The following is a 20,838-nucleotide window of genomic DNA, read 5'->3' as shown; positions in this document are numbered from 1 at the left end:
GAATTGATAACCACCTCCCTGAGCAGGGTCTCTCAGGCCACATTTTGCTTCCATTACAAAGCTTGTCATGCTTTGCACAAGTGTAATGCACTGAGATGTAATTGTAGGAAAGGGTGTCGATAATGATTTTGACATCTTTTCAGAGAGCACAAAATATGTACAGCAAAGTGCATCACGAGAAAGACACATTTGATTGGGCTGTGCTTTGTACCTTTATTTGTTTGAAAGTCAGTAAGCTATTCAAAAGGAAAACTTCATGCAGAGAATGTCATAGAATAATTACTTTAAACACCACGAAGAGTCTGTACGCACTTTTTACAAAGTGAATGTGTGATAAATGAAGCATGTTTATTTGTGGTTTGTGAGTGCGTTGTGCAATCTTGCAGGTCAATCAGGTAAATTGTGTTCCAACTACCAATAAACAGTATGTGGTGTCTGTAAGCGAAGACCAAAGTGACTTGTTGATTAAAGCTGCAAGTGTGTACCTTATGAATGTTTGTTTCTTTTGATAGTTTAGTCTTTATCATCAATTTAGCACTCCCATATGCTTTGCAGAATTTGGATGGAGAAGTGTGTAAAATTGTTTGTACTCTTTTCTCGGACTAGCCGAGGTTACAGTCTGTCTGATGTTACAGTAGGGCATATCATTAATGGTATCATGTTGATGCTTCTCCCCAGGAACTATGCCAAATAATTCTGTGTGAATGAACTCAAGTCAAAAGTTTCTATTCCACAAGGAAATGAGATAGTAACCCAAGTTTTGAATGTTGCTAGTGATACTTCACATGTGATCATTCCTCAGATAAGTTTCCTAAGCCTGTCAAAGTCGCTTTCTAACAGTGGGCAATCTCATCTGTTAAGTTAAAGGGAAGTTATTAGAGCCTCTCATACTCGGGGAGATACGTACATGAGTTATATAACTGCCGAGTAAGACTGAGCGACAAGTCTTGCTTAAGCTTTAGAACTTGTGTTACATTTAGAAATGCATCCACATATTCTTTGTTCAGACAGTAACTGACTCATGCATTCTCTAGAGTTAGATGTGCTTTCTTTATAATTTGCAATATCAGATAGGTGACTGGTTTAAGAATCCAACTGAAAGTTGGGTATCAAATAGCAATGAGGTCTGGTGTGAAAGCTATTTCAGCTTCTGAAGGTTAGATGTTTCTAACTTAATGTCATTCAAACTCAACAGCTGTTCTAATACTGTCTGTTACTTGAGAGCAGCCCTCTTTTTACTTGAAAGATATTGCCTAACAGTGTTTCTGTTACTGCATCTGTGTAAAAAAAAAAATACATTAAAGTGAATGTCCACAGCATTTTGACTGGGAGTGGACCCAAAAATGTACATTTTTTAGTGGGGGACTGGCACCTTTGTGTCCATTCCTTGTGCACCCCTCTCGTAAGAATATTGTAGATATGCGACACTGAAATCTGGATTGATGTCAGTTGCTGCAATTATGTTTTTGCTACCTCGCTCCACGATGCTTTCCAACTGTCGCGTGAATCCTGCTACACACGGGTTGTCCTCCTGATAGCATCAAAACATTAGTTAGTGCTTGCATTACCTTCCCTATGCAGTTACATGAACGATCATTTACACATGAAAGCGTTGCTGGCCTGACAGAAGGGCCCTGGCCTGAAATTTCTCCACAAAATTGGAAGTTTTATTCATGACATAATTTGACTGAGTTTTGAAAGGTCCTTCATATGATGCGATCATCGTTTTTTTGTGATCTTTTGAGCCCGCAAGCCTTAGCGCCCTTCTGCTAGGCAGGCAACAAAAGAAGGAACTTTGTTTATTAAGTTCAGCCATAGGCAAGTTAGCTTTTTTGCTCATTTCATGGAGTTCATATGATACAGATGATCATGTATTAGATGATCATGTATGTATGTGGGTGTCTTGATACCTGCTGAAAACAGGCTGATTTGTATTGGTTGTAATGAGGATTGATACCATTTTCCAGCCTTTTGTGACGTCTGTTTACCTCGTAACAGTACAAATCATATATATTTGATACAAGCTGAAGTAGTTTTGTGTGTGAGAAGTGTCATTGGTTTGTTTCCACATTGCTTTATATTTGCTTGGTTACTATTTTGATATAAAGGCAAAGATTACAACAAAATTGAAATCCCTGCCTGCCCAAGTGTGTGATAGAACATCTAATTTATGGTGTACCTCTTTATTTATTTATTTTTTTTTTATTTTTAGTGAGAATAGGAATCTGCACAACTTTACATAAGTCCACCCCCACCCCCACCCATCATGTTACATCTAAGTGGCACAAACACTCTCTACCTAAATGACATGTTCATGCGTGCATAAGTCAATATACTGTTTACAGTCTTTTCAGGGTAGTCACCTCACACAAGGTTGAATGTATCACAAAATCTTTATAAAGAGGAATATTGAAATATCAATTGCAAATGTAATAACAAAGCAAGAAGAGACAATGAAAAGGCAATTGAAAAAAAAAAACATGAGGATATTGTTAAATCTTGATCAAGGATTTGTTTGAAATAGGGTAAGTTGTTATGTCAGATCTCTTTAAGACAGAGTTCAAAATGTATTTTTAATTCATATTAATTTTTTTTTTACATCTTCATCGCGCTGACTACCCAAGGCAATGTGACCAATTTAACATGTGTGCATGATTATGTAATGGCACTACTGTAAAACGAGGAATGTTTGCATGCATTTTAATTTCGCAAATTTTGCAAGAGCCAAGATTCGCGAAATTAATATGTACAAAAGTTTTTGTCTTCACTATGTGCATTGAATACCAGTGACAATTTGTGGAAATTTCACGCCATGAAAAAAGGCTGTCAGCTCCAATGTCATGCTGTGAAAATATCTGGCTTTACAGAATCTCTATGCTATAAACAGAAGAAAAGAAAATGCAACGTTCTTTTTATGTTTTTGGAGATGTAGTGCACAGTGTGAAAATTAGTTTGTGTGTCAGGAATAAGAAGATAAATTATCGCATATTCATGTGGCATAATTTGAGCATTGTTTTGTATTTCTACTGATATACCAGCCACTAAATATTCAAGAAAGCTGTGAATTTTATGACGGTTGCTTTGTGTTTGTATATTTGATGAGAGGTTACTTTTCAGACTTACTGCATTTTGTTATCAAGGATGTGTAAAGAGGTAATGTATAAGCCTACAGAGTATCTATATCTTAGGTGTGTACAAAGTGGATGTATACAGCTCGTCTTTGATCTGCATATTTTTGTATTTCTTAAGTTAAATACTTATACATCTACTATGCGTTCTAATCTGTAATATTTATGCATATTTCTGTAAAGATAACAGTAACAACTGGCATGTTTAATCACTGTATTGGCCTTTGAAAAAATCCACTGCATATATTCAGAGACTGTGTGAATATGTTAATGTGCATACATTTTTCTTTGCAACAACTGAATTATTTAGTACAAATGTAGAAAAATTATGTCTATGAGACTACTTATGTATATTTTGTAGCATGTCCAGTGGTAAATTGCCACTTGGTCTAATTTCGCATGGTCTAATGCTCACTTTGGGTCATCCCGCATGTTCTAATCCTGTATAGAGCAACTGGGTTAAGCTATCATGGTCATAGATATTCTGGGAATTAGACCAAGCGGTATAATACTCTACTGAGCGACCTGTCCAATTAACCTGTACTATACGGGAACCTGGTTGCCTGCGTATTAAGTCTATGGGCATTTCAGAATTCAGTATGGAACAGGTTAAGTTGCCCAATCCATGGACAGCAGTATCAGTGTCTGTTGACCTGAAGTCACAAATTTTGTTTAGCACAAAATTTAAAGTTGTGTCTCTTTTTTTTTTGATTTTCTGTAGGACTTTTGTTGATAAATCATCAAAATGATGTGATGTTCTGCACATTTTTCAATTTGTTACGTCATTGCAATCATAACCAAGTTATCTATGTATAAAGTACTAATATTGTAGAGACGCAATTATGTGGAGTGATGTTGAACTACTGTAACATTTCAATTGATTTTTTTTTTTTTTTTTTTTTTGTGCTAGCTTTGTTAAAAAGCCAGATATTGGAAACTGGGCAAGAAAACTTGTGTAAGACTGAAAATTTGTGACCCGCTACAACAAAAGGATCCTAAAGTCGCTGACGGGCGAGCCAAGCATGGCCCAGAAAAATGCTGTTTTCAGGCCTTTCCTTTGATCATTTAGCGTCAAAATTTCGACAGATGATAGAAGATAAATTAGACTACAAAATTATGTAAAAACAGAAATCCGAACGTTTTGACAAATTTTGGTGATCTGACTTCAAACTCGATTTTCTCGGCTCACCCGTCAGCGACTTTAGGATCCTTTTGTTGTAGCGGGTCACATTTAGAGACACTGTAAACCCATTCTGTGTCAGGGGCTTTGGACAGTATGTACAATGCTGTTGGGTTTTCTGTGTAAATTGGCATTCAGAATACTTGCAATTAGGTTTGATATTATGGTGGCTTACTTATACTTAAACTAGACAGAATTGGAGGCCTTTATACTGTGTGATCTGTAAAAAGATGTTCAAAAGGACTAAGAAGCACCGAGATGTACAAAAGCTTTCCAGTTTTTGTCATTTGAAAGTGTATCAATGAACAAGTATCCCCATGCTCTGAAGTGATTTTCAATATGGTTTATTGTAACACAACTGCTTTGAGGAAAGTTGAGTGTTGTGAATCTGGTCACTCACATAATTGCAGTTGTTTTAAACATTCAAAGATTATTTTAAATCACGATTGGGTTTTCCCCCATGACTTAATTTCATGTATATATAAGGGTAATAGACAGATATGTAAGACCACTAAGCTCAGATTTATTAAACATGAAACATTGTTAAAAACAATGTCTTCAAACCCAGTCTAGTGCCTCCATGCCAAGATATAATATTATGCCACCATCAATAATCGCAAGTCTTCCATCAGCTTGTCAAGCCCAGAGTGATCATGATGATTAATTAAAAGTCGAGTACATGCATTTTCAAAAGTAGGAAGTTGGCTGCAAAAGTTTGTAGCAGTATCGGGTGAATGATATTTCTGTGTAAACCGACCAGAGAGAAGTGTGTGATTCCTGCAGTAAGAAATCTGATACAGAGATTCATCATGAGCACAAACAAGATATTGGAATCATTGTTGGTCAATCTACATGATTGAGTACTTTCATATGTTTCTGGTGAAATGAATGGCGCATGTACAAATAAAGACCATTATCTATACAACTCAAATGTGATCATCAGATATTTTGCTGTAGATACTAGTAGTGTAAATATCACTATTACAAGTACTACCCTCTTCCTCCTGATTATAATCATTGTTACTCTTCTGTTGATATAATGATAATGATAATAATAATAATAATGGTAATAATAATAATAATAATAATAATAATAATAATAATCATTATTATTATTATTATTATTATTATTATTATTATTATTATTATTATTGTTGTTGTTGTTATTATTATTATCATTATTATTGTTATTATTATTATTATTATTATTATTATTATTATTATTATTATCGTTATCATTATCATTATCATTAGTGGATGAAAAGAGAGCAGAGAGTTGGGCAAGTAAATTATCAGACCAAACTTTACAGATGAAATTCATATTTTACTAAGAATCGAGTAACAGACTACATGGTGTAAGATAAAGTTCAACAGTGCGTAATTATTGCAATGTCAGCCAACCATACACACAGGCTTCCTAATGCTCATCAAGGAAAACCTCTCATCTAAGGGTAAGTGTGTAGCTGTAAGTGGGATAATTTCCAGTTTAGAAATCTCCAAGTTTGCACCATAGGTCAACTTAACTAGCGTAAAACTAAGAGCTTGTGTCAAGTGGTGGGAATTATTAAGAAATAAACAGAATGTAAACATAATACATATTCAAGTAAAAAGCAAGCGAAGTGTACTTATGACTGGCCCAACATGAAAAATCAGTCATATAGGCTCGATACAAACTTGTACTTTTGGAGGCCCATTCGAGCCACCATGGTCGTCAAATTGCATTTTTGGTGGCCTTATAATGAAATTTTGTGGTCTGAAAATATAAGCTTTTTTTTTTTAATGAACATTAAAAAAAAATGTTAGAATAAACTGATAATTTAAGAAAATTGGCAACGATATGACTAACTGCGTTAAATAAAGCAAAAATAAAACACTTGAAAATGAAATGATTTCATAAAACATAAAAATCATATAAACTGATACTTATGTGAAAATTGGCATGTATGTTATCAGGATTCCAGTGCCACACACTGTAACTAACTTCACTGACTCTGACGTATTTGATATTAAAGGGGAAATCCAATTCAAAAATAAGTTAGTCTGATTAAAAAAAGTAAAATCTTACGAGTTCAACAGTAAAAGTTTGACTGAAATTGGATGAAAAATAAGGAAGTTATGAAATTTTGAAGTTTTGTTAATTTCTGCAAGACAGTTCTTGTACAGTGGATATGAATGTGCATATGAGTGAGCTGACTTTGTCATAACCTCACAATTTTCCATAGATCGTGTACAAAAAATGATGAAAATTCAATGTTTCTGTCATTGAAGTCTGAAACGATGTTACTCCTGGTTGTATAATTTTAGAATAGTGATCAGTTAGATATATCAGGATTTGAGCATTGGGCATAATTGCGTTTGAATGAAAAACTGGAAATTTCAAAATTTTATGTGGTACAAAATATATGGCAAGTTGTGAGGGGATAACATGCTCACTTTGCCATTTGCATATTCATATTGACCGTTCAAGAACTGTTTTCTCAAAAATTAATGAAACTTCAAAATGTCATAACTTCCTTATTTTTCATCTGATTTCGATTAAAATTTTACCATTGAACTCGTAATATTTTACTCTTTCTTATTAGACTAACTTATATTTGAAGGCTTTGTTTGCAAAAACCGATAAGTCCATTTTTGAAGATTTTGAAGTACGATCTCTGTCATAAAGTACAAAATAATATCTTTCAAATGATATATTGGGCATTACATATATAGGCATATTTTTGAAGTTGTGGTCAAAAGAAGCAAAAATTTTTTTATTCTCTATATTTTTCTTGACCTTTAATCGCAAATATCTCCATTTGGCAAATATGGACTTATCGGTTTTTGCAAACAAACTCTTCATTTGGACTGGATTTCCCCTTTAAATTAAGGCATGAACTTGGATTTCCAAGGCACCACACAAGCCCTATTCATGAAATTTTATTTATCCTATAGGTGTATACCTATTTCTGTTTTGGATAGATACGATTCAGATTAAAGACTTTAAAATGGTTCAGCTGAATTTCACCGTAAAATATACTCGAAGTTCGGCAGTGAATACTTTCTTGCAACCTTGCATTTTAGAGTTGAAATGCGTTCAGTGAACAGAAGCACTGAGCCGTGAGTTATTCTCCATTTTTCTGGGTGAGAAAAAAAAACCCCACACATAAGTATAAGAGCAATGTGCAAGCTAATAAATTTCCGTTGGCCCGTTTTGGCCACCAAAACATCTCTTTTCTTTAAAAATGGTGGCCCGACATCTAGTTTAGGTGGCCCCGGACCACCAGAACTACTCTTCTCTGAAGTATGTATTGTGGAAAATACACGTAGTAGCAAACCAATTTCTTTTCAAACGGTATACCTGTACCTTCACACTCTATAGGTCAACTGATAGGGGGGGGGGGTCTTTGATTTCATAATCCAATCCTGATGGATTCATTTTCGTAGTTCAGACGCAAACTGATATCAAAACATGTCAGATTCTTCTAAAAAATGTAATAATAATTTTTTTTTTTTTTTTTTTAAAGGCACTTGCTCGTGTTGCGTGCTTTTGTCGCACAAGAGGGCGTTCTTTCACGCAGAGCTGTACTTCATGAGTAATGAGCTTTAGATCGGCGACGCGAACGCTACTGCATGGAACGCCAAGACGACGTCTCCTCCCGGGTTGGACAACGGAAACAGTTGTCTCGCGCATGTGCTCTATTGTTGTGTTTGTTGTTCTTTATGTTGTTGTTGTTGTTGTTTGTTATTGTGTTTGTTGTTTTGTTTTGTTTTTCTTTTCTTTTCTCTTCTTTTCTAATATTGTCGTCTTTAGAGTTCGCGTCGCAGATCTAAAGCTTGGTATTGTTTCCCTTAGGTGTGGAATGATACAGGAGAGCCGGACTCGGATCAAAAACTCAAAATTCCCGCTGGCGCTTTGCCTTTCCCTGAGATTTCTATAAGTGGTCCTGGTGGTTCAGTGACTTGTGTTCAGTAGGCCTAGATGACCTGTTGGAAGTCCCTGTGAATTGTTGTGGTTTTTTACCTTCTACAAGGTTTTAATCTGAGCTTTGTTGAGCGTGGAGAGCCACAGAACAGCCAAATTTGGCAACAAGGATTTAAAGACCTCATTGTCAGATTTTCTGAAGACGCATGTATACGCGCAGCCTTATGAGCTTCATTAAAATAATAGAATGTCACGTGCACACACGTTGTTCAAAGAGGTGACTTTAATAAACGTAGAAAAATGAAACAAGCAATCCCTGCAAGATTTCTTTGAAATTGGAAATGACATAAAAAAGGGTTTACGTATTGATACTCTGCCTTAACGACGAAAAAAGATGTCGATGATAATCATAATTATTTCGATACAAAATTAACTATGATGATCACATAGATAAAAATGGCACCACCTCTACTACCCATCCATTGGTTTATTCTCATGGTCGGACATCCGGGTATTTTGCGTGTCACGGGGTCATGGATAGCGTTGGAGTGAAAACAAACCACTCGCGTGAGCCTGGAGTGAACGCTGTACGTGTTTTCTGCCGGGGCGCCCCGCGAGCATAGCGCTAGCGCAAGCTGGTACTGTAGCTGTGCGGGCGGCAGGATTAGGCCCTAGGCCTACTCTAAATTAGACCCTACCCTAAGTACTACAGTACTAACGTTAGACCTACCTGAAGTTTCTATGAGGTACTAAGTAAGCGTAGATATCGGGGTAGGGCCTACTCAAAGAGGTTCTACTGCACATCTGGCCATTTTGTCGGGTCGTTGATCCAGAGTCCTGCCGCTATTTCGGGCACAGGTCCAGTCCGGCCGCCTTTAAACTTGGCAAAATACCGGGACCGATCGATCGACAGGATCCAGATTTTTAGAATATTGCTGGCAAGACATGATGCATGTATCTCATGAATGATGGCACAAATGACAAAATGAATAATGAAAAACAGTCCCCATGTCTGAGCTGCGTAGAGTTGCACATAAATTATACGCGTCGCACATGCACAGCATGCAGTATGCGCATTTAATATGCAGGCTTAGCGCTTGCAAGCTGTTTGTTTTCACTCCAGTCGACCGGAAGTGACGTGTAGCCGACCGCAAGAATAGACACACACACGCGCGCGCGCACACACACACACACTTTAGGCTCTGAAGTCGGTATAAACGAATGATTGCAAACTGTCAAGTACATTCCGTGTTCTGTGCTATAACAAAAACATTTCCTCGTCACATCCATAAAACTGCATCAGCCATGCATGTATGTTACAACGAAGCTTGGGGTGAAAAGGAACCCCGAAAACCACGTTTTAAAAGTTTCTCTTACAATTACATATGGAGTAATACTAGACGAACAGAGTGGTAGATGTTAAAACATCGAAAGCGGGATCCAAAATATAAACAGTTATGGCATTTTCAACTTCCCCGTGTTTTCAAAACAGTGATAAATCAGTCACAAACCGCTCACACACACACACGCTATAATAAAGGAGTCCGAAAGAGGCGATGATGCCATTCCCATCACACAAGTTTTTACTGGTTCGCACGCAAAAAATGATACATTGTATCGGGTACATCGTGTTTGTGGTACCATAGATTCCACCTAAAATGTGATGCATCCTGTTCATATTGGTTTCATGTCCAGAAAAAAAAACAACAACAACACAAATTTAGAGAAGATTCATATACAGGTAATGGGAAACTTAGGAGATGATGACGACGCCACCGCGTGCTTCGCGAGACACGAAACTTTAAAGGTATTATTTACAACTGGGAGCAGTGATTTGAATTTAAAAAAAAATGTTCGAGTTATCGCATTTGATGCATAATGTGTTTAGGCAGGGCTCCACACTAACTGTTTTATTTGGTGGCCCGATGGGGCCACCAAAATCATCAATTTCACATTTTTGGTGCCCCCCCCCCAAAGAAATAATAAAAAACATTAAAATTCCTGCTTTTTTTTTTTGATGAGTCAAATATTTAAGTTTTATCATAGAAAGAATTGGAAGCTGGACCGCATATCAACTCATAAATAAACCTCAACAAACTCGCAACACTCACTCTCAGGCACTTAGTCAGTCCTTTTCATCCATCCTTTAAACAAATTTAACTACTGAATGGTAAGACTAAGTATAAATATTCATTGACAGGCACATGGGTTGCAACATCTTAACATAAATAAATGACACTTTTCAAAAAATTTTGGTGGCCCGAGGCGGGCCACCAAATTTGCCCTTTTTGAAATTTGGTGGCCCGACTTTCGTTTTTGGTGGCCCCGGGCCACCGGGCCACCGTTAGTGTCGAGCCCTGGTTTAGGTCAGTTGTATCACAAAACATCCTACCATATAAAAATTTCTCAATAAAGCCTAAAAATATAAGGAGATATTACTATGTTTGTCAATAAACCATAACTGTTAGGCGGTTTATTCTAAAAACAATTCTCAACAATTTTTTCACAAGATACTTTACAATGATTATACTGATTAACATTTTACACTGGTTGTTTCTATCCCTAAGTCACATTTAGAACTATTTTGAAGCATTGAAAGCGGGGTTTTTGTTTCTCATCTGCAAATGGTAAATAATGCCTTTAATTCCCAAAGTCTCTTATTTCAGGTCCAATTTTGTAGAAACACCAACCTTCATTTATCAAGCCCAACTTGAACACGGTGTGGAATTACTCTCTAATAACAATATGTGGATTCTTTCAGTTAAGGAAAGTGAGGTAAAAAATTAAAAATTAAAAACCAACAACCAACAACCTACACTCTCTATGTATAGATAATTGTGTTTATTAGTGAATGGAATCACACGTTACATAGCAAAAAAACGTACGCTGACCCAACTGTTCTTAGTGTCCGATTTTATGAGCATTAAAGGTGGACAGGATATCCCAATATACTAGCAGGCCTTACACGTTTTGCGAATTCAGAAATATTAGTAGTATTCATCAGTGAAGTTTGAGGAAAATAGCACGATCCGAGACGTTTAAAAGTTTTGATTGAAATCTATGTAATGTCATCCCTGGATAAAGAGACTCCGGCAATTCGTGATTTTGGTTGCAGTAGGCCCCATATAGGCCTATAGGACAACGCCGCTTGTCTGATTTTCCTCAAACTTCACCAACATGTACAGCCTAGCATTCCAACATTCTCTGAAACCGTGCACGTGAACATTTTCGGTAGTTCCCCTCAAAGGCCACAATGGATTTCTGAACATGAAATAAAACATTTTCGAAATGCTGTATATGTGTAATCAAAAGAATAAAGTAGACATATATTTTCTATTAGACGTATATGACGGGCTGTATCTAAAATGCAATGATTTCATTTAACAGATAAGAATATCCCCTTTAGTATCCCCAAGATTAAGAAAATATGAAACTGAAATAATTGTGATTAATTTACCAATAAGCACAATTATACTTTTCGCTATTCCTATTTTGACTAAAACCAGTTGTCCGATATACTCCCTTATATCTTTCTGCCATATTCCTCTCCGCACATAAAATATACACACACACGGCCACACACACTTATTCAAGGAACAAACGTTGAAACCGAGAAGGTACAGTATCACCCAAGGTAAACGCCTCCTCCTATCTACTGAAGAGAAGGCCGCAGCGCGTATACAAAGAAACTCTTTTACATTGTTATACTGTACTCGCAGTAGTAAGGGAAACTCCCTTTTCCAGTACGCGCATTATCAGGCTTCCCCCACCGAGGACGCCCCGCCGCGGCTTGTAGGCAGACTATGCGGTGACCCCGCGAGCCGCCATCCTCAGTCCCTCACACATGTGTCTTGTGTGTTTACACACAAGAGAGCAATCGGCTGTGCCCCGTCACATCGAGGGAATACGAACCCGGAAGTATCAGGCGGACAAACGACAGAGAAAGCGCCCACCAGCCTTCATGCTAAGCTGCGCGTGCTGGTGTAGTTAGTGTGTTGCTAAAACTGACGTTATTCTCGATTTCCTGGTCATTCCTTCCTCTGAAGCGTGGAAATTTTGCTGGATGTATTCGGAGCTTTGTAGAACGCGAGTGGATCTGTACTAGTGATTGAGGTAATCTAGGGAATTGCAATGGATTTAAGTGCTAAGAGTGAGGTTTTCATTTCGTCATTCTACATCGTACATGTGATTATGCACTTTGAGATGTATTGATATTCTTTTGCACGATTCAAGAAGAATGCCGTAAGCACTGATACTCACACCATGCCATGGTCACTGCAGTCTTGACAGCCAAATGCTATGTTCCATGTGCATGTGATAGGGGTAATTGATTGTTACGTGCCTCACAAGGAAACGATTTAAAAAGGTCCACTCATACTTGATGCTATTTACACCTCATGACATGGTGCCTTAAAGCAGGGTAAATTTAGATCGAGATCTAGATTAAATTTACTTGATAATTACCGGTTGGAACTTGGCAGTTGGTACCCTGGCCCGGCCCTGCCCCTGGAATATAATCCTTGCTGTTCTGCTGCTAGTGCTAGGCCTACTATAGGTTGCTATTTGATGCATCAAGCTGTAATTTATGTATTGTGTGTACTATGTATGCTATGAATAGATTGCTGTCGGTGTTATAGTATTATTGTGGTTGTCATGGTTGTACTTGTAGATGTCATTTCCTTGATCAGAGGGTAAAATCAGAGGGTAATATCTGATTCTGGAATTATTCCTGTTGAAAGAATAGATTAGAAGTTTTGTGCTGGTGTTCAAGGTAAGTTACCAGTAAATGATCAATTAGGAACTAGTCTAGAGTCTACGATTATGTAAGAACTTGCAGAACTGGCCCCTCCATAAACATGCGTATTTATTATTGCAGTGGTCATAATGATTAACATTATTTAATCAAAATCTAGTGCTGCATGCGCTTATAGCATGTACTATTTGCTTCAGGAATGCTTGTGGAGCACTCTAAAATGCTCTGGGATGCAAGTCTGTTTATACCAGGGAAGTGGGAAGAGAGCTTACTCTTCCCACCTCCTTGACTGTAAGATCGGTCTGTATCTGGTCGTCGTGTCGGGGATATCAGAGACTCCAACTCTCCCGCTTTTGACGGGAGATTTCCCGCCGAAAGCCCATTTTTTGCAGAATCTCCCGTTCTCCCGCTTGAGATTTAATTTCTCCCGCTTGAAGTGATTTCTTACTTGATTTAATTGTATGTTGAAAAATAAGCCTTAGATAGAAAGAGAGAGCATCTAGAACCCTAGACTGCAAGAGACTTCGCGCTCGTGATATGCGCAAGTTGGAGTCTCCCGTTTGCTAGGGGTTTCAGGTGGGAGAATCTCCAGATCAGAAGGTGCTTGGGGTTGGAGTCTCTGGGATATATGTTCCGCCGAGACAGCGTCTGGCTTCACGGATCCCCTCTGGAGGAGAGCAATAACGTCAGAGAAAAAAAAAAAAAAGTAAAAGACTCTGGAGGACAAATGGATCTTTCTGTCTACCCACCTCGTATGTTCATACCAGTTTAGAGCACTCTTGGCAAGGCTCTGTCAGATGGCACATTTGAGCTGGTGATCTTATTGTTGTGTGTTTTCAAGCATGATGTATTGATATTCTTAGTTCTCATAAATCCAAGCTCCCCTCAAAGCCCACTTCACTATGTCATTTCAACTCAAAACAATACATGACATTTTCGTCAATTAAATCTCGAAGTAGTAATCCTGTAGATGGTCATCAAATAGTATAAACAACCATGAAATAAAGCTGTGTATTATTGTTTATATGCTTAATTTGAATTACAGGGCATTTGACATTCATCCCTGGCATTGATGATGACAGTGTGCTGAAAAGCGATTAGATTAGATTTGTGCTGGTATCCCTGTATACTGTGTTGTCAGTGCTTAAATTCATATTCAGGGCCTACGCCACTTGCCAGAGCGAGCAAAAGTCATTGAAATTTACTGCTGTTGTCTTGTCTCCTCATTTCTCTGAGTAATATGAAGGGCTTTGTGTCATATCTACCCGGAGTAATATTTGTCAGGTGATTAGTTTATTTTCTTTTTCCATTAGGCCTAATGGCAGAACTATAAAGTGCTTCTTGTATTTGTTTTTTTTTTTTTATTCTGGATTAGTGGAGGTTTCAACCATTTTGAATAAAAGATACCTGGGCCCCATTTCATCAAAAGATATAATCGATTTATTTATAAATTTTCTTACCACACAGGCTACCATAGACTTATGATAGAAATCAACTACAGTTGTATATAATCAGTTATAACTCTTCATAAAACAGGGCCCAGGTAGTGCAAAAACAGCATTTATTTCATTTCATTGTTATCTCTCCCCCACCCCCTTCTATCACCATGTACTACTCAAAGTGGTTTATGCAACATACAATTACCCCTGTCACTGGAGTTAAACCCAAACCAAAAGTGCACTCACTCCATTTCTTGGAGAGCATTCCATTATCAGGCCTGCCACTGCCACTTACCAGGACAATCGGGATTACTTTCCAAGAACCATTTAGATAGGTGGACAATATGAGGAAATAATGCAAAATTAAGAATTCTTTGCCAACTTTGGGTTTTAGCCATCATGTCTGGTTCCTTCTTCACCCCCTCCTTCTCCTCCTCATTGGCACCGCTACCAGCCTTAAAGGGATTGTCTAGTTTTGGTTGAGACATAATTTCAGGTTTCTAACATTTTTTGGTGAGATAATAAAGAAACCTCTTATGAAATATGAAAGAGCATGTGATTCCATGAGAAATTCAACATTTATTTGATGAAAATTGGTTTTGAAATAGCTGAGATATCCAAAAAAGAGCGAATCTAATAAAGTGTGGGACCCACACTTTATTACGATCGCTTTGATTTACATTGTTTTTGGATGTTTCAGTCATTCCAAACCCGATTTTCATCAAATAAACTTTGAATTCCTCTTAAAATGGTATGCTCTGTACTATTTCATTAAGTGCTTTCTTGGTATCTTGCAAAAACTTAAAAGCCCAATTCTCATCTCCACCAATACTGTACTATCCCTTTAAACAAACCAGGCATCGGGACATTAAATCTCCACAGAACCTCCTTGTCCAGGAGCTGGTTGCTGTGTTTCAGTAGTACTGGATCTGTAATTCAAAGATTGCATTGATTAATTCTTATAAATGTAACAAAAGAAGCAATCCATAAATTAATAGAGAGCAAATTATTATTATTATTTTTTTTTATAGTTTTAGTTGTGAGGTTAAAAAATCTACACATTGTAACCTGTGGACTCTTCCGTGTCGGACTGCAAATGTCCTACAACGACTTTACATGCTCACTGATGATAGATCCACATCGGGTCTGCACTTTCCATATGGAAACACTCCAGGTAGCTTCGAGAGGTTAACTGCTGAGGCATGGTAATTGCTGCAATCAAAGAGGATGTAAAGCTCATCAGAGGAGATCATTAACGTGCATGTTTCTGCCGCTAGCTAGCAAGGTAAACTTTCTCTTCTATGTCCGATCCGTATGTAGAAGGTGGAACCAGCCAGGAACATTGGCCAAATCAAGAAGCGAACTGAGATTGACATTATTACTCAACCATTTTTGACATACCCACGTGAAACTCAGTTTTATTTTGACGTTCGGAACGTGGCAGATGTGAAACGTGGGTCTGTGCAATTAGTGCCCTGCTGAATCCTTGGTCCATGATGTGCATTTCAATGTAGCCACAATAATTGCCTCTAGAGCTTCCCACCTAGAGTAGGACCCAGTTGAGCAGTGCAGCGGGTAGAGGGTTATATACAATATATAATTGAGAATGAGTAGTCCTGGTCAGGGAAACAAAGTTGGCTTTCAAAGGTGGGCAGTAGATGCTGTGATGCACTTATTTGCTAACAGGCAATTCTATCCTAGCAGGCCTGCACTAGTCGTCGCTTTCAAATGTACCACAATAGCATGGTCAGTGAACAAAGATTGATTTTACCAAAGACCCTTAATATCTGACAACCAACTCCCTTTAAATCAAATTTCTTCCTGCTCTAGAAAGGGAAATGGTTTCATAAAGTCCCCTCACTTTCCATTGACTGCTTTAATCCCTTTTGTTTTTCTTCAAACTTTAATAGCATTTAAGTCTTATCAATCAGGAAAACGAGGAGCATCATGTTGCCCGATAATGATAAAATTATGTGTTTTGTTTTCATATTGCAATCTTTGTGCAGGATAGCCCCATTAAGCGGATGAAGTGCTGTTCTTTTTTAGGGCTTTTGAAAATCTGTGAAAAAAAAAAATAATGGTAAATGTAATGACATGGTGGTGGAAAGGAAACTGAAAGCCAAGGTTGTCATTTTTTTACCCCCCAGAGCAGCCAAATTATAAACTCGTAAAGAGAAATTGATAGAGCGATAGAACAAATTACAGCTCATACGAGCAAACTGTAGCATAGACATAGAATATTTGAACATCCTATAGCCCAGATTGGCTTGTGCTATAAATAGAAAGAGAAGTACATAGTAGTCTTTTTTCACTTTCTGTTTAAGCACCAATCTTCCAATGTGTGCCCTTATCACTTCCACAAAGTGCGCAGCACAGCTTTTCTTATGTCTGTGCTATCGATGACCAAAGAAATTGACAAAAGAAATGTCTAAGAGCTTGTAGACTTTTTCAGATTAAAAATTGAATGACTGAAATACACACATACTCAGTTATGGGAAAATTCCCGCAAGAAACACTACATAGACTATTATATATTTTCCAATAGGCTTTAAGGGCACATTATAAGACACTCTAAGGCCTTTCACACTGTCAGTAAATAGTCCTTAAAATGGGGGAAAATGTGACATTAACTATGCCAATTGCTTCCTGAAACGTCACCAGCAAAATAAAAAACTGGAAGGTTATTTGTCAAACTTTGTTTAGGGTCTGTGCAACATTTAATAAAGAGAACAGTTGCTGCAGAAAAATTGTGATGTCTGTCTTATTAAAGTTGCATGTAACAGATTCTTCAGCTGATGTGCATGAGAACAGAATCTTGTGATATATGTTAAGTTTTCAATTTTATATTGCACTGTATATGGAAAGTTCAAGCATCTTCTTTTTTAATTTTTATGTCACCTTATCACTTTTTCCCCCTCAATTCTAATGTCACATCATTTTGCAGTAAGTTCTAGGGGCTTTACTCTCTTATAGGCAAGAATCCTTTTTTTAAAGTGATTTTTGTTTTTCAAACAAGAGACTAATAGTATTCTAAAGATATATATCATGTAACTTTATGGTAGTAATTGTGGAATACCCAGCGTTCTATTTGTGTGTGTGTGTGTGTGTGTGTGCTTGTTATGAAAAGTATACCAGAACCATCTTCTGATAGTCAAGGCGCTAATTCCTGTAAGAGGCTTAATCAAGGAGTTCGTTCAACCCACCCCGCAGAAAAGGTTTTGACCAGACAAGGTGGTAGATGGGACCTCTATGAACATCCCCAGGTAGTATGTGGTTCCAAATTGTGGTGTCAGTAGAATTTTACTGGCCACTTTTCATCATGATTTGTTGGAACAAACGTAAAAGAGTCTGCGCAAGCCAAGACTATTACACGCACCACTAGCACTGCTACAGGCGCCAGTGCCAGTGCAGCGTGTACTAGTCTTAGCGCGTATACTTTTTCTTCGATAAACAAGGGTTTTGCCTGCAAACTAACTTTTCACGCCAAGCTGGGTTTGGTGTAGTGTAGTTTCTAGCCGTTTTTATTTCGTCTTTATTTCAAGAGTTCAAGCAAGCCGAGTGAGAGCGCATACCCGGTGATTGTGACGACCGAATCGCAATCACTGGGTGTCTGCTCTCACTCCACTTAGCGCAATATATACAGCGGGCTTCTGCATAATACACAAGCTGCAACTCAGAGAAATGAAGACGAAAAAACGGATAGAAATTAAGACTAGGGTCGGTAAACGCTTGTCGCTATTTGGGGCACTGAAAACGACAAACTCACACAGTTTTTGCATTTATTTCATGAAGAATTCATCAAAACTGCATAAAACTATATAAGTATATGTTGCTAGAGATGTCATCCATACACTGGGATTTATTGTAAGTTATAATATTGTGCATGGTTACCATGGTAACCGGATGCCTAAAGGTGACTGGTAACCCCCAAAATGCCTCCTGCTGCTGCAAACATTGTTTTTTTTTATCTTATAGATGCAATAAAAAAAAACCACGCAATTTTTTATTGATTTTCGTTAAAAAAGTTTTCCCTGTTGCCATGGCAACCAGAATTTAGTTGTCAGTAACTCGAAAACTAAAGCCCATAATTTCAAAAAGCTCGATAAGCATGTCCTTCCTTCTGCATAAAGTGTACGACATCAGGGATATGTGAAGAATATTTTGAAGCATTCTCAAGTTACAGCAAAATTTGTAAGCAAAGGCATAATAAACGGCCATTGAAAGAAAGATATCATTTTCGAATAGTAAAATGCATGAAAAAGTTGCATCCGTCGTACTTTCAACACAAATTTGACTTCAAAGCATAGGCAAATGTGTATAGTTTTTAATAATGTATGGACACAAATTTCCCTTAAAAATAAGATGAATACAGAAAGCAAAGCCAATATTCTATAGTAGCTCTTTCGAGTATTTACAGAGCGATGGTTATTCAAAACAATCCTGGAAAAGAGCAGAGGAAAGCAATTGATTGTTTATGTTCTTAAAGGAAGTTTATTCGAGAATACCGATAAATTTCTTTCTAAAGAAGGAATATACACGTGCGCTGGATTATCCATCAAAGAATTAAGCGTACTTTTGTGTTCGTTAACTATTGTAAAAAAAATATATAAAAAAATATATATATATATAGAATAAAATGAAATATCATGATATGTAAATTTTATTCAAAATGTGCAGTAATGAATTAATGCTGAGGAGAGAATGAGGGAAAAATCTTGGGCGTCTTTTCCCTTTTTATCCAGACTAATTTTACAGTGTAGAGCTCATCTACAATGAGTGATGTGCACGAAAGGCAAAAGAAACAAACCTGTAAAATTCCAGATATTTTTGGGAGTTACCAATCACCTGTAGGCATCCAGTTACCATGGTAACCATGCACAATATTATACCTTACAATGTATCCCATTGTATTGCTGACATCTCTAGCAACATGCACATATATAGTTTTAAGGCGTTTCGATGAATCCTTCGTGAAATAAATGCAAAAACTGTGATAATTTTGTCATTTTCAGTGCCCCAATAGCGACAAGCGTTACCGACCCTAGTCTTAATTTCTAGCTCTTTTTATTTCGCCTTTATTTCTCTGAGTTACAGCTTGTGTATTGTGCAGAAGCCTGCTGTATTGCGCTAAGCCGAGTGAGGGTGCATGCTCAATGATTGCCACAAAAAACGGTTCGGGCGTCACAATCGCTGGGTATGCACTCTCACTTGGCTTGCTTCAACTCAGAGAAATAAAGACGAAATAAAAACGTCTGGAAACTACACTACACCGACCCCAGCTTAGCGTGAAAAGTTAGTTTGCAGGCAAAAACGGATGTTTGTCGCGGAAAAAGTCTTTGTACGCTAAGACTATAACACGCACCACTGGCATTGGCGCCTGTAGCAGTGCTAGTGGTACGTGTAGTAGTCTTAGTGTGCGCAGACGCTTCCTCGAAGAATATGGTCATGTCGCAACTAAAATGGCCTGTAAAATTTTATTGATACCACAATTTGATATCACATACTACCCTAGGGGTGTTCCAGAGGGTCCAACCGACCACCCCATGCAGTCAAACCTTTTCTGCGGGGTGGGTTGAACAAAGTCATTTTTTCTGGGTCGCTGCGCCTGGACTATGAAGTCTGTTTTCATTTCACTTTCGTAAGTTCAAGCTGGGAAGTGCACATATACGTGAATTCAACATGACTGTCAATGAAATAACACATAATGCAGGGAATAATTTTCCTGGTATCGCATAGCAATTTGCAATGCATTTTGGTATGACTGCTATACAAAATGTAATTTGTATAGCAGTTTCATTACATAGACTTGTATACCATTTTGTTGAAAATGTATGTCCATAGACAAAAATTGCTATTCAATTTCGAGAAGGAAAATTATTCCCTGTAATGTGGTGTAATTTCAAGAGTTGTTCATGCAAAGAGTGCTTGTTCATCACTTATATTTTGATGATGTGATATTTGTAGTTGTGTGTACAGTGCATATATATGTGTGGCATGATTCTTAGGTTAGTATTTGGAATATTGTCAGTTTCAAACTCAAAGAAAATAGGCCTACTTGCACAGTAGTGGGCAGCACGAACTACTAATTTGATACTTAATATGATTTGTTCAGAAAACAAGGCTTTCTAGGATTTTGAGCCATCAAAGATGTCTTGTGTGATACATACACAAAAGTATAAAAACCCAACTGAGTGTGATTTTATTTAGAAGCAGCCTGATGTTTCCAAGTTGAAATCACCTCAACAAGATGATCTCTAACAGCACCATGTGGATAAAAGCTTACATGACACTAAACATGGTGGAAGAGAAAATCTGTCAGTCTTTGATCATGACTTACTTTAACCAATGTTGTATCTGAGAGATATGTTGTTCTCATCTTGGTTTATTACATGGAATAACAGTTCCTGTAATCTAATGGGATAAATGACACATGA

At 37.5% G+C, this 20,838-nt stretch overlaps 1 protein-coding gene across 1 annotated transcript in view; it reads left to right on the top strand.

Annotated features, from left to right (window-relative positions):
* The first annotated feature begins 12,152 nt into the window (after nt 1-12,152).
* LOC139724381 (pleckstrin homology domain-containing family A member 1-like) overlaps nt 12,153-20,838 on the top strand; it is an 82,112-nt gene continuing 73,426 nt past the window's right edge. Inside the window, exon 1 of the mRNA XM_071635527.1 lies at nt 12,153-12,325. The gene's annotated coding sequence lies outside the window, so the exon portion shown is untranslated. The remainder of the gene's footprint in view (nt 12,326-20,838) is intronic.

The sequence above is a fragment of the Diadema antillarum genome, unplaced genomic scaffold (genome assembly GCF_040938485.1).
Source record: "Diadema antillarum isolate AM-2024a unplaced genomic scaffold, OU_Dant_1.0 scf00000212, whole genome shotgun sequence".
Taxonomy (NCBI): domain Eukaryota; kingdom Metazoa; phylum Echinodermata; class Echinoidea; order Diadematoida; family Diadematidae; genus Diadema; species Diadema antillarum.
The sequence above is the reverse complement of the archived record's forward strand: the minus strand, read 5'-3'. Positions and strand labels throughout refer to the sequence as shown.